Source organism: Gopherus flavomarginatus, chromosome 12 (assembly GCF_025201925.1).
Source record: "Gopherus flavomarginatus isolate rGopFla2 chromosome 12, rGopFla2.mat.asm, whole genome shotgun sequence".
NCBI lineage: Eukaryota > Metazoa > Chordata > Testudines > Testudinidae > Gopherus > Gopherus flavomarginatus.
In genome coordinates, this window is record NC_066628.1 from 3,081,530 (window position 1) to 3,095,247 (window position 13,718).

At 55.2% G+C, this 13,718-nt stretch overlaps 1 long non-coding RNA gene and 1 other non-coding gene across 3 annotated transcripts; both read right to left on the reverse strand.

The window, feature by feature from the left end:
* Positions 1-9,800: 9,800 nt before the first annotated feature.
* On the reverse strand, positions 9,801-12,971 carry LOC127033415 (uncharacterized). 2 transcript variants are annotated; one of them, XR_007769098.1, is made up of 3 exons: positions 12,507-12,971; positions 10,945-11,240; positions 9,801-10,317 (listed from the first exon to the last, which is right to left on the reverse strand). It is a non-coding gene; the product is annotated as an uncharacterized LOC127033415 (long non-coding RNA). The 2 variants fall into 2 exon arrangements; XR_007769097.1 differs by lacking the exon at positions 12,507-12,971 and having other exon boundaries at positions 10,945-11,530.
* LOC127033428 (small nucleolar RNA SNORA38) lies at positions 11,302-11,429 on the reverse strand. Its single transcript, XR_007769108.1, has one exon. It is a non-coding gene; the product is annotated as a small nucleolar RNA SNORA38 (small nucleolar RNA).
* Positions 12,972-13,718: the final 747 nt, after the last annotated feature.

The following is a 13,718-nucleotide window of genomic DNA, read 5'->3' on the forward strand; positions in this document are numbered from 1 at the left end:
TAGCAGTGGGAGTTTCTCTTTGGGCTTTGAAGCTGGTACCTGCCTCACAGAATCACAGAGTCTCAGGGTTGGAAGGGACCTCAGGAGGTACCTAGTCCAACTCCCTGCTCAAAGCAGGACCAACCCCAACTAAATCATCCCAGCCAGGGCTTTGTCAAGCCTGACCTTAAAAACCTCTAAGGAAGGAGATTCCACCACCTCCCTATGGAACCCATTCCAGTGTTTCACCACCCTCCTCGTGAAATAGTGTTTCCTAATATACACCTAAATATCCAACCTCCTGCACTGCAACTTGAGACCATTGTTCCTTGTTCTGTCATTTGCCACCACTGAGAACAGTCTAGATCCATCCTCTCTGGAACCCCCTTTCAGGTAGTTGAAAGCAGCTATCAAATCCCCCTCATTCTTCTCTTCTGCAGACTAAACAATCCCAGTTCCCTCAGCCTCTCCTCAGAAGTCATGTGCTCCAGCCCCCTAATCATTTTTGCTGCCCTCCGCTGGACTCTTTCCAATTTTTCCACATTCTTCTTGTAGGGTGGGGCCCAAAACTGGACACAGTACTCCAGATGAGGCCTCACCAATGCTGAATAGAGGGGAACGATCACATCCCTCGATCTGCTGGCAATGCCCCTACTTATACAGCCCAAAATGCCGTTAGCCTTCTTGGCAACAAGGGCACACTGTTGACTCATATCCAGCTTCTCGTCCACCATAACCCCTAGGTCCTTTTCTGCAGAACTGCTGCCTAGCCATTCGGTCCCTAGTCTGTAGCAGCACATGGGATTCTTCCATCCTAAGGGCAGGACTCTGCACTTGTCCTTGTTGAACCTCATCAGATTTCTTTTGGCCCAAATCCTTTAACTTGTCTATATCCTATCCCTACCCTCCAGCGTATCTACCACTCCTCCCAGTTTAGTGTCATCTGCTAACTTGCTGAGGGTGCAGTCTATGCCATCCTCCAGACCATTAATGAAGATATTGAACAAAACCGGCCCTAGGACCGACCCCTGGGGTACCCCGCTGGATACTGACTGCCAACTAGACATGGAGCCATTGATCACTACCCGTTGAGCCTGATGATCTAGCCAGTTTTCTGTCCATCTTATAGTCCATTCATCCAGCCCATAATTCTTTAACTTGCTGGCAAGAATACTGTGGGAGACTGTATCAAAAGCTTTGCTAATTTCAAGGAATAACACATCCACTGCTTTCGCCTCCTCTGCTCCCTCCTCAGTAAAACCTTCTGACACCTTGCTGGCTGTGTCTCTGCTGCTGGGAATGGAGCAGCCCCAGCATGGGGAGCCGAAGCTTTTGCAGGCACATGAGAAACAGAGTGAGGAACTGCAATGACTCTGCTCAGTCTCAGGTGCCCAGGACAGAGGCAGCTCCCTGGGATCCAGGCCTGTCCCAGCCACAACAGGGCTGCTGGGGAGTGTGAGGAATGGTCCCAGCCTCCCCCAGGGCTCAGCTCTGTTGCTAACGCTCTGATTCTCTCTGTCCCCAGCGAATGTGACTCTGGCTCCAGACACGGCTCATCCCAAACTTGTCCTGTCGGAGCGTCGGAAAAGTGTGCGATGGGGATTCAGAGACCCACGGCAGGGTCTGTCTGAGAATCCTGAGATTTGACTCTTGGACCTGCGTGCTGGGCTGTGAGGGATTCATCTCGGGGAGACATTGTTGGGAGGTGGGGGCTGGAGGATACTAGGCTGTGGGGATGTCCAGAGAGACTGTGAGCAGGAAAGGAAAGATCATCCTTAGCCCTGAGGAGAGGATCTGTGCTGTGGAGCTATGGGGGAATCAATTCTGGGCTCTCACCTCCCCTGAAACCCCATTGCTCCTGAACCAGCTCTCCAGGAGGATCCGGGTTTGTCTGGACTGTGACCAGGGGCAGGTGACATTTATTGATGTTCATGACGAGGCCCCTATCTTCACTTTCCCACCAGGCTCCATCCCTGGGGAGAGAATCCGACCTTGGCTCCTGGTGGGGTTGGAATCCCAGCTCAGACTGTGGTCCTGAGGGATGTGAGGGTGGGGATGGGGGCTCAGTGGAGCCCCAGAGCTCAACTTCACCCACCCCAGTCTCTAGGACTCCTGCTTCTGCAGACTTTCTACTCTTCTCCTATCTCTGTGACCCTGCCTGGAGGCTCCCTGGAGTCCTCTGGGCTGTCAAACCACACAGAGCAAGGAGGGGCCGAGATAGAAAGCCAATGTCATTGTCCCAGGATGGTGCAGCCTGTTTGTCACTGTCCTGTATGGTCCAGGAGGACTTGGGGGAGCCCAGTTATCCCAGTGAGAATGAAAATCAAAATGGGATTCCCTAGCTGCAGTTATCCCAGTCTCTATGACAGAGGTAGGCAACCTATGGCATGGGTGCCGAAGGCGGCACGCGAGCTGATTTTCAGTGGCACTCACACTGCCCGGGTCCTGGCCACCGGTCCGGGGCAGGGGGGGGTCTGCATTTTAATTTAATTTTAAATGAAGTTTCTTAAACATTTTAAAAACCTTATTTACTTTACATGCAACAATAGTTTAGTTCTATATTAAAGACTTATAGAAAGAGACCTTCTAAAAATGTTAAAATGTGTTACTGGCACACTGTGCCCTACCCTGAGGAGCCTAACCCTAGCTCCAAGTGCCCTACCCTTAGGAATCCTAACCCTAGGGCGGGGTGCCCTACCCATAGGAACCTTAACCCTAGCTCCAAGTGCCCTACCCATAGGAACTTTAACCCTAGCTCCAAGTGCCCTACCCTTAGGAATCCTAATCCTAGGGCGGGGTGCCCTACCCATAGGAACCTTAACCCTAGCTCCAAGTGCCCTACGCATAGGAACCCTAACCCTAGGGCAGGAAGCCCTAACGATAGGAACCCTATCCCTAGCTCCAAGTGTCCTACCCTTAGGATCCCTAACCCTAGGGCGGGAAGCCCTCTCCATAGGAACCCTATCCCTGGCTCCAAGTGCCCTCCCCATAGGAACCCTATCCCTAGCTCAAAGTGCCCTACCCATAGGTACCCTAAACCTAAGGTGGGGCAACCTACCCATAGGAAGCCTACACCTAGCTGTAAGTGACCTACCCCTAGAAACCCTATCCCTAGGGAGAGAAGCCCTACCCATAGGAACCCCAACCCTAGCTCCAAGTGCCCTACTCTTAGGAACCCTAACCGTAGGGCAGGAAGCCCTACCCATGGGAACCGTAACCCTAACTCCAAGTGCCCTACCCATAGCGTGGCCGGCATCTTTTAATGAGATGGGGCTGTGGTGAAACTGTGCACACAGATCCCCGCCAGTATCATGTGCGATGGTGTGGGGATGAACCATCTGCCCACAGAATCAGCTGCCGCATTTGCAGCCAGGTAATAGATTATTTAGCGGTGATACAGGAAAGAGCCTGGGGGCCACCCACAGTGCTCAGGGCTGGGTGTAATGGAGGCCAGGAGCACACATGGAAGATATGCAGTGGGGGGCAGGGGGACGGGGACCCATGCATGGGGTTGCAGCAATGGGACACACATTGCTGAAATGGGGGGACCCAGCACATTGGAATAGGGGGGACATGTGGGATCTGTTGCAGTACACCCCATAACAATTGCAGCTCCCAGGTGTGTCTGAAATAGCGTGATCATCCGTCCCATTTTTAAAGGGAGAGTCCTGGTTTTTGGGACTTTATCTTATATAGGTGCCTATTACCCCCCACCCCCTGTCCCGTTTTTCCACAGTTGCTATCTGGTAACCCTAGTCTGGAACACCAGAGAGCTCTAGAGAGCTGGGAGAAAGGATTTCAGACCTTCCTACTAGAGCCCTGTGCAGATCTGCAAAATTTACTGTGGATATCCACATCCCCAGACGTGGATATCCACAGATTTGCAGGGCCAGACTGAGGCTCTGAGGCACACCTCCTCCCTCTCTGCAGATGGGTCGAGGAGAGCTGAGCGGACAGCTCGAGGGGGGGGATTGCGCAGATTCATGGACCCTCAGAGCACCCTCCGCGGCATGCCGCCCCAAGCATGCACTTGGCGTGCTGGGGCCTGGAGCTGTCCCTGTTTTGCATCTACCAAATCTCTCCCCTGGCCTCCAGGCCTTGTGCTACAGGGAACCTCACCTGGGACTCCACTCTCCGTCCCTGTTCCTCAGCGCCTCTCTATCTGGCTCTGGAGAGCCCCTCTCTCAGCCCTGGAGTCAGGCCCGTAGCCCCTTTCCATCCAGCCGCTCTGCCCTACACCATCCCTCCAACAAGACTTGTTGGCATCCCAAGTATCAGCTGTGAGCCCCAGGCTGGACTTGTCTCTTCAAACCAACTGTCTTCATGATCTTATAGTCTTGTTACAGCTTTAAACTTGCTAAACAAGCAGACTATCCCCCCCTGCGGCCTGAAAGTCTCCATTACTGTCTATTGGTGCCTTGGCTACTCTTAATTCTTGGTACAGTGTCTTATTAATACCAAAACAGTGTGTGCATCTTAATTTGTTACAGGTATTTGGTTCCCAAGATGCACTGATGTGTCGGTGTTAATGGTTTGACACTATTTTTATTGCTAAACAGAGGATATTTCATACAAAAACAAGTGCAACAATTAGAAGGGTGCAGTACAAGCAGTTGATCTGGGTTCAGTTTCCAGCCAGCCAGGGCTGTATCTCCTCAGTTCTTCTGATTTTCAGACTGTACAGAAGGTGTCAATTTGTAACACTGAGGGTAACTGACCATTGGAACAACTCACCAAGGCCTGTGGTGGATTCTACATCACTGGCAATTTTTAAATCAAATTGGATGGTGGTTTTCTCCCCCCCCCCCCCCCCAAGAACCGATCTACTTCAAACAGGAATGAATTCAGGGAAGTCCTGTGGCCTGTATTATAGTGGAGGTCTGACTATATGATACTGGTGGTCCCTTTTGAGCTTTTAATCTGTGAATATAAGTATTGTCAGACTGAGTCAAACTTGAGTTCATTCTAGCCCAGTGTCTTGTTTCCAACCATAGTGAGCTCCAGCCAGGAGTTACAGAGGCTCTCTAAAAATGTGGGGGGCCACTGGCACCTAAACTGGGGCCCTTCCCTGCCACCCCACCCCTGTGCCATCCTTTCCCCTTGAACCTGTGCTCCCCTCCATTGCCTCCTCGCACCATCGCACAACCTTACAGCCGCTGAAAAGTGACGGGGCTATGGGTTCCCAGCCCCTCTTTTTCCAGTACCCTTTGCTCCAGCTGTTTCAGAGGGACAGGTAAGAAACCCCCCCGAGCTGACAATGATGTAATAGCCTGGCCATGGGGGAAGTTCCTGTCCTAACCCCTATGTTAGTGATTGAATCGTGCCCTGAAGCAGGAGCATGTATAGCCCTGCCAAACTTCTGCGTGTGCTTTTAATCCTTACCATTGCAAATTGGAATGTTCTCCTTCTCCATCTAAACTCCAGTCCTCGTTGGAAGACTCCTGTGCTCTTGGCTTTAATAAATATCTTGTGGCAATGAGTTCTGATGGCAAATTTTACACTGTGGTTGACCTTCATTTTCATTGAATGTCTGCTTGTTTTTGTATCATGGAAAAGGGAGATTTAAATAATGCTACCAGTAGGATTTGACATTTCTAATATACATTATCTTTGATTATTACTATACGTTACTATTGGGACGTTGCATTCCGTATGCTTTAGGAAAATATGCTTATGAATGTGAATATGATGTAACTGGAGTATGCTTTTATGCAAAAGGTCTCTTGTAAGGTATTACAAAGGTTATAACCTCCTGAATAGATTCAGCCTATTAGTATGCATGTATCATTCTTGTATCTGAGGGTTTGGCTACACTTGCAGCTGTACAGCGCTGGGAGTTACAGCTGTGTAGGGAAAGCGCTGCAGTGTGGCCACACTGACAGCTACCAGCGCTGCAGTGTGGCCGCATTTACAGCATTTGCAGCGCTGTTGGGAGTGGTGCATTGTGGGCAGCTATCCCACAGAGCATCTCGTCCCATTTTGGCGCCGTGGGTTGTGGGAAGGGGACGGAAGGGTGCAGGTCATTCCGCTTCCTGTCCCAACGCCTCGTGATGCATCGCTTCACATCCCAGCAGTCACTGTTTTTCTGTCTACGTTTGGCGCCATTGTGACTCTCCCAACGGTTTCTGTGCAGCGCGATTTCTGTGGGAAATGGAGCCCGAGCTGCTGAGGACTTTGCTGATGAATGTTGCCAGCACATCACGTTTGGCAGTTGAGCTATTCCTTCAGCTGCAAAGTGACAGTGAGGAGTCCGATGATATCGAGTCGCCTGATGCGTATGACGCTAAATTGCTTGTGGCATTCACGGAAATGCTCAGCACCGTGGAACGCCGCTTTTGGGCTCGGGAAACAAGCACTGAGTGGTGGGATCACATCGTCATGGAAGTCTGGGATGACGAGCAGTGGCTGCAGAACTTTCAGATGAGAAAAGCCACTTTCATGGCACTGTGTGCTGAGCTCGCCCCCACCCTGCGGTGCAAGGACACGAGATTGAGAGCTGCCCTGCTGGTGGAGAAGCGGGTGGCTATTGCAATCTGGAAGCTGGCAGCTCCAGACAGCTACCGATTGGTTGCGAATCAGTTTGGAGTGGGAAAGTCGACCGTTGGAATCGTGTGGATGCAAGTTTGCAGGGCCATTAACCGCATCCTGCTCAGAAGAACCGTGACTCTGGGGAACGTGCAGGACATTGTGGATGGCTTTGCACAAATGGGTTTCCCTAAGTGTGGAGGGGCGATAGATGGGACGCATATTCCTATTCTGGCACCACCCCACCTAGCATCCGAGTACATTAATCAGAAGGGGTATTTCTCTATGGTTCTCCAGGTGCTTGTGGATCACCGTGGGTGTTTCATTGACATTAACACAGGCTGGCCTGGAAAGGTGCATGATGCACGCATCTTTCAGAAAAGTGGCCTGTTCAGGAAGATGCAGGCCGGGACTTTTTTTCCCAGACCAGAAGATCACAGTAGGGGACGTCGAAATGCCCATTGTGATCCTTGGAGACCCCACTTACCCGTTAATGCCTTGGCTCATGAAACCGTATACAGGGAAGCTTGACAGCAGCAAGGACCAGTTCAACTACAGGCTGAGCTGGTGCCAAATGACTGCGGAGTGTGCTTTTGGCCGTTTAAAGGGGCGCTGGAGAGCTCTGTATGGGAAGCCAGACTTGGGGGAAAGCAGCATCCCTGCAGTTATATCCGCGTGCTGTACCCTCCATAATATTTGTGAAGGGAAGGGTGAAACATTCAGTCAGGAATGGACCTCCGAGGTTCAACGCCTGGAGGCTGAATTTGCATAGCCTGAGAGCAGGGCTACTAGAGAGGCCCAGCACAGGGCTGCAAGGATTAGAGATGCCTTGAGGGAGGAATTTGAGGCTGAAAACCAAGAGTAATGTTTGGTGCCTTGCACGGGAGTGAAGTGCAGTGGTTACAATGTTAGTAGGAATCTGTTTTTCATACATTGATTTGCAGTGCCTGTTTCTTTCCTGGGCTACGGTATCTTTCGCTTTCTGCAATAATAAAGACTGTTTTTAAAGCCAATAATTCATTTATTGAAAAGAAAATAACTTTCTTGACAGACACACAACATTTTGGGAGCCTAAAAGGGCAGGGGGGTAGAATGGTGAACTGTACAGTCACAGGTTTGAATATGTGCTGTCTGGAGTGCTGTGCAATGACTGCTGCAATTCAGGATGAAAATACTGCATGGTGGTGGGGGTTGAGTGCAGAGGGTAAGGGTCGTAGTTCTCAGGGCTGGATGGTGAACATACAGGTGTTGGGGGCAGCTGGTGGAGGTAAGAACCTGGATGCTGGGGAAGGGGGTTTGGAGCTGACATTGGGGCATAAGGGAAAGAGCTTTGGGACGGGGGTGGGGGGGCCGGCACGGTAGTGCTCTGCCTGCATGGCTACGAGTGACTGGATAGAGTCCGCTTGGTGCGCCAGGATGCTTATCAGCTGCTTTGTGCTTTTCTTCCTGGCCGCTGCGTTTCTCTGGCAGAGCCTGCTTTCCCTTTCCCTCCAGTCCTGCAGTTTTTTCCTGCAGTTTTTTACTCTCTCTGGCAGAGTGATCCATAACTGCTTTCAGCATGTCTTCTTTGCTTTTTCGCGGCTTCTTCCTGAGGTTTTGGAGCCTCTGAGCAGTCGATGATACGGGCAGTCCAGTAGTCAAGGACGCTTTTTGAAAGGCAAAAATGGCAACAGTTAACAGAGGCAGCATTGTTTATAATCTCACCCAGAAAGTTATTCCCCCACAGTGAAGGAGTTTACAGTCTTCACTTTAGTATACTTTTCCCATACCAAACAGAGCACACATAACCCACAGGAGCCACGAAATGGTGAGTAAGGGGGACTGATTGCTTCAGGGACGTGCAGGGGTTTCTGTGCGTTGGGGAAAGCAAACTGCTGCAGGGGGCATCTACACTGAACACTCTCCCAACAGTTTCCACAGGAGTTAATCCTGGAAGATATCTCGCTGCTGTGGGTCACCTGGGAAGAGCGGGAAGATTTCCTACAGCAATGCGGATTCTGCCCTGGCCTGTGTGCAGCAATGGTACCCCCACCCCTCATGGCACAGTGGTGCGGACGCGTTGGCCTGACTGGGACAAGGACCACAGTGGCTCTCCCTATAAACTTGCGCAAAGGCATTGCCCACGCTCTGGCTGAAACTTTTGAAGAGATTACCGAGGCCGATTACCGCGACGTGATAGACAACAGCAATGGGCTATTCCACATCTAGGCATGCATGCATGCAGCCTTAACCCCCCCTCCTCTCCCGAAACATTCCATCCTGAAAATAAAAGCCGCTTACCGGGAACCTGCTCCTCTGCTTGTCCTTCACCAAGTACCGGCTGCTGCAACTGGCTACCTTCCTCCTGGCTTGAGAAGAGCTCCTGGCTGCATGCCTCCTGGGACTCCGGGGTGTCTCCCCCCACCCCAGCACCCTGTCTCGCTTTCCTCCCCCCCTCTGAAGTGTCCATCGTGGTCGTCGGATTGGTGGTGGGGTCACCCCCAAGTATCGCGTCCAGCTCCTTGTAAAAACGGCAGGTCATGGGGGCAGCACCGGAGCGGCGGTTTCCCTCGCGGGCTTTGCAATAGGCACTCCGCAGCTCCTTCACTTTAACCTTGCACTGCAGCGCGTCCCGGTCATGGCCCCTTTCCAGCATGGCCCTTGATATCTGCCCATAGGTATCGTAATTCCCACGGCTGGAGCGCAGCTGGGACTGCACAGCTTCCTCCCCACAAACAGTTACGAGGTCCAGCAACTCGCTGTTGCTCCATGCTGGGGCTCGTCTGGTGCGTGGAGGCGTGGTCACCTGGAAAGATTCACTGATTGCACTCCACACCTGGCTGAGCAAACAGGAAGGAGATTTTTAAAATTCCCGGGGCATTTAAAGGCCAGGGCAGTAGAGTTTGAACTGATGAGCAGAGTGGCTGAGCAGGCATTCTGGGATGGCCTCCAGAGTATTCGGAGGTAATAATAGCGCTTTTAGTGGCCACACTGGCAGAGCAGCACTGAATCACCAGCGCTGCAGTCATTGTTCCCCAGGCAGAGCAGGAGTACAGCCAGCGCTGCAGCCAGGGAGATGCAGGGCTGGATGTGCCTTGCAAGTGTGGACGGTAAGTTGCAGCGTGGTAAACAAACCACCAGCGCTGCAACTCTCCAGTGTAGCCAAGCCCTGAGGCTACTTAGAAATCAAGCAATTATACAGCCAACGTTCATAACTCTGAACACACAAATGGTGCCTGCATACAACTAGGATGAACATAACCAGTAGATCATAACCTCGCATAGATATGTTACATGGCATATGCAGCAAAACTCTATTCCAGTTACATCATATACCTTTGTAAGCACCCCCCATAAAGCCTCATGGGGTACACTGTCACAAGGGGTTTGAGATGAATGTGGCTCTAATGGACACCTGTGTGGAGGGGGCTGCGTGCTGTACTGGGATCCCCTGTAGGGGATGGGAGCCATGGTGGGGGGAAAGGGGGGAATAATCAAACCTCTCCTAGCCGTGAATTCCCAGCTCAACATTGCACACCACAGGTGCCCCCCAGTGGCCAGTGCTTGTATTGCAACTCCCCCTCTTCAGGCTGTTTAAGGCCTGCAGCAAGGGCAGTGGCTGGTGGGGGGTATCGCACCCCCTCCCCCCCATTATCTCTGGCTGGTCTGTGTACAGAACGAGGGCACCACCCAGTGGTCAGGGCTTTTACTGCACCTCCTCCTCCCCCCAACCCCCCCAATCCATTCATTCCTGTTTTCCTGGCTGTCTCTGGCTGCAGAATTGCAGCTGCCGTCCATCCGGTCTCCCTCAGCTCATGCCAGGGTCCCGAGAGCCTAGGAGAGAAGGAAGGTGTGTTAGTAGCAGGGGCTGGGGAGAGCCCTGCAGACCATAGGCTTTGTCCTGGTGGAGGGGGGCTGGATGTAACAGCGTTATGGGGGAGCCTGGGAGGAGCCCCCCAGGCAGTGACTCTGCTTTGCTGTGGGGGGTGGGAGGGATTGGCTCCTCGGCTGTATGGGCAGGGGTGCCCCAAGGGTTAATGAGCAGTGTTTCAAGGGAGTGTGATTAATATGGGGAACAGACGGCATTCCCCTGAGCCAGCCAGTCCCCTGCCTTGGGGGTCAGAGCCAATGCCCCCTAGAGGGGAAAGGGCCTGTGCCCCATTTCCCCACCCTCCTGAGCTGGCCAGTCCCCAGTATTGAATGTGTGGGAATAAAGACACCTGAACAGCTCCGATTCCGGCTACCCCGTCAGTACCTCTCCATTCCAGTTAATCTGCCTCCGGTTCTTACGCACCTGAACACAGGGGGTCCAGGCACGCCTTTGTGGGAGGGCACCGTGCGTTACCACCGGAGCATCCCCTGCCCCACACCCCTCTCTGCCCCACTGTGGAGCAGCATGCATTTCAAGGTCACAACATTTTAGCTATTCACTGCCTTGATTGTTTTTTTTTTTAAACATACCAGACAAAACTGTTTGCCGCTGTGAACTGGTGACAGATGCTGCTCTCACATTCCTCGAGCCCTGTCTGCTTCCTGGGAGTTGAGCATCCATGCAGCAGGGTTTGCGGCAACATCCTCTCTGGTGCATCCCACCCCAGAGGTGGCTGCATTTCAGCAGCAGGGTGAGTGATCCCTGCCCCCTCATCTTGCAAGGAATCTGTGGCCCTAGAAAGCTGCATCTCGTTGTCACAGGAACTCCATGCCGAGGGCACCCTGCAGGGACGTCAGCCATCCTGCTGCAGCAGAGGGGAGATGTGCTGCACAAGAGGGGTACAAACAGGGCAAGGGCCCCCCGTGAGCCAACCCTTGCAGGGGGAAGTGTAGGAAGGGAAGATACAGGAGCAGCCCAGGGAGCAGCTGGCCCGTTACTTGTCCCTTTCAGTGCTTTGCCTCCAGTTCTTACGTGCCCGCACAGTGCGGGGTACGGGCACGCCTTTGTGGGAGGCTATTGCAGGGAGTCCTGCCCCCTCCCCCTGGGCACGGAGACCGAGAGGGGACCCAGGCGGCTGGGAGGGCAGTGCAGGGCGCTCACCCCTAATGGATCAGAGAGCAGGATACTGAATGGGACACTGGGAGGACTGGGAAGGGGGACCCAGGTGTCCGGGCTGGCAGCACAGACTGCCCCTGTTTAGGCTCCGGGGGCATCACTGGCTGAGGTTACTCAACCAGGCACCACAAAACCGACCCCCGCGTTTCAGGGGGAGGGAGGGTGGGAAGGAATGAGCAACCCCTTAGACTCACGCCCTAAGGACTACAACTCCCAGCATGCCACGGGAAAGCCGGGGATTAACCCTTTCTCACCTCGCTGAGAAACAGGCAGCCCGCAATTCCCAGCCACAGTACGAACATTCAGGGACACGGGGGTAAGAGAGAACCCAGGAGTCCTGACTCCCCTCCCAGAGCCAGAGTGGGAACCCAGGCGTCCTAGCTCCCCGCCCCCCCCGCTCTAACCACTAGACCCCGCTCTCCTCCCAGAGCCAGGGAGGGAACCCAGGAGTCCTGGCTTCCAGCCCTCCTGCTCTAACCACCAGCCCCCACCCCCCCTCCCAGAGCCAGAGAGGGAACCCAGGCGTCCTAGCTCCCAGTCCCCCCTGCTCTAACCACCAGCCCCCACTTCCCTTCCAGAGCCAGGGAGAGAACCCAGGAGTCCTGGCTTCCAGCCCCCCTGCTCTAACCACCAGTCCCCACCCCCCCTCCCAGAGCCAGAGAGGGAACCCAGGCGTCCTAGCTCCCAGTCCCCCCTGCTCTAACCACCAGCCCCCACTTCCCTTCCAGAGCCAGGGAGAGAACCCAGGAGTCCTGGCTTCCAGCCCCCCTGCTCTAACCACCAGTCCCCACCCCCCCTCCCAGAGCCAGAGAGGGAACCCAGGCGTCCTAGCTCCCCGCCCCCCCCTGCTCTAACCACTAGACCCCGCTCTCCTCCCAGAGCCAGGGAGGGAACCCAGGCGTCCTAGCTCCCAGTCCCCCCTGCTCTAACCACTAGACCCCCCTGCCTTGGGCTATCTAACTCGGCCCAGCCGTACCTCTCAGGGCTGATGTAGGTCCGCGGTGACGGCAGGTGTCTCCGGCAGCCCCCCGGGCTCGATGACCTGGAGATCGCTGGGTCCAGCCCCGGCACGAGCCGCTCCGGAGTGGGGCTGCTGGAAGCTATGACGGGGGTGTGAGAACAGCGATTTAGCTACGGGTCATACAGAGAGGAACTGTGGGGCTGAGCCCTGGATCGGGGGGTCCCCGGGACCCGGAGCCGCCGGCCGTGGGGGGGGGGTGTCTCCTTGTTCTGTGCAGCGCCGAGCACAGCCGGGGCCTAGCGCCCACTTCCCCCGGCGCAAACCACTCACCCCGCTGCTCTCGCTCAGGCCGGCCGCTCCCGCACCAGTCCCCAGGCTCCCCGCTGCCGGGCCGGCCCCCTCCCGAGCCGGGACCCCCTGCCCCGGACCAGGATGCCAGCGGATCCTCCCAGCCCCCCGGGCGCCCCCCAATCCGGCTCCAGCGCTGTCCCCGCCGCAAAGCATGCCGGGAGGGCGCGAGCTCCAAGTGCAGGCAGGGCCCCCTCCTCCCATTGGCTGGTTTCCCCGGCCTCCTGATTGGCCGGCAGGAGGGGGAAGGCTGTGATTGGGGGATGCGGGGATGGAGGGCTCCGCCCCCCGCCGGGTCTGGCAGGAGCTGGGCTGGTCCGTGAACACGAGGTGGGGAAATGCGGTGGGAAGCGCCACGCCCCCCGGAGAGCCCCGCCCCCTGGGGACCGCCGGGGGCTGGATGCAGGGAGGGAAGGAGGGGGGGGGGCTGGACAGGTGGAGGGGTGGCGGGGCTGGGCAGGTGGAGAGGTGGGGGGGGGCTGGATGCAGGCAGAGGAAGGGTGGGGGGCTGGATGCAGGGAGGGAAGGAGGTAGGGGGGCTGGCTGGACAGGTGGAGGGAGAGGTGGGGGGCTGGGCAGGCGGAGGAGTGGGGGGCTGGATACAGGCAGAGGAAGGGTGGGGGGGCTGGATGGACAGGTGGAGGGAGAGGTGGGGGGCTGGGCAGGCGGAGGAGTGGGGGGCTGGATACAGGCAGAGGAAGGGTGGGGGGCTGGATGCAGGGAGGGAAGGAGGTAGGGGGGCTGGCTGGACAGGTGGAGGGAGAGGTGGGGGGCTGGATGGACAGGTGGAGAGGTGGGGGGGCTGGATGCAGGCAGAGGAGAGGTGGGGGGGCTGGATGCAGGGAGGGAAGGGGGGGCTGGATGGACAGGTGGATGGAG